Raw genomic sequence first — 753 nt, 5'->3', positions numbered from 1 at the left:
GCAAACATATAAAAACCCCAACCCCAAACTAATTAGTGCATCAAGTTGTTAGCAATATACCAAGAACTGCTTTCATTTTGTTTGTTAAAGGAGAGTGTTATTTACTGATGTGTGAATCTTGACTGAAAAGCAGCAAATAACGTGTTAGAAAAATTTATATTTTATAGACACTGAAAAGTGATAATTTTCCCAGAATCACGACAACAGTCATTAAATGTTTGCAGTACAATTATCACCGAGTTCTGTAGATAATTATTCTGTTATCTACTGTTCAGGCTAAGACCTGAACATCTCTAAGGAAGAAAAAAAAGAACTGCATTAATCAGGATCATTATTGTGTTTTCCATCTCCAAATGCTAATAATCTGTAGAAATTGTTTTAAACACTTCCCCATATTTTAAAATCTTTTTTTAATCACTGCAGGGAGCATTTATTTTCAGAGTAACAGTACTTGATAGTTCCGGTAGAATGCTCATTTACAAAACTTCTACCCTGGATTTGAAAAAGATGTATGTTCTTGTGATCCCTTGTATCTTGAAGCACAAAGGAAAGATAATACTTGTATTTTTTAATATGATGTGTATATCTCATAGGGTGAAAAAAATACTGGATAAGGTGTGCTTTTCAGTAATTCCAAAATAAAACTTTTATAATACATCAGTGCTGAAATTGAGGGGTTTTGTACTATTGCTATTTGCAAGCAGACAAATGTTATGAATTTACATTATTTTGTAAATATTAATAAAAATAGAA

This window comes from Zonotrichia leucophrys, chromosome 2 (genome assembly GCF_028769735.1).
Source record: "Zonotrichia leucophrys gambelii isolate GWCS_2022_RI chromosome 2, RI_Zleu_2.0, whole genome shotgun sequence".
Lineage (NCBI taxonomy): Eukaryota > Metazoa > Chordata > Aves > Passeriformes > Passerellidae > Zonotrichia > Zonotrichia leucophrys.
The sequence above is the reverse complement of the archived record's forward strand: the minus strand, read 5'-3'. Positions refer to the sequence as shown.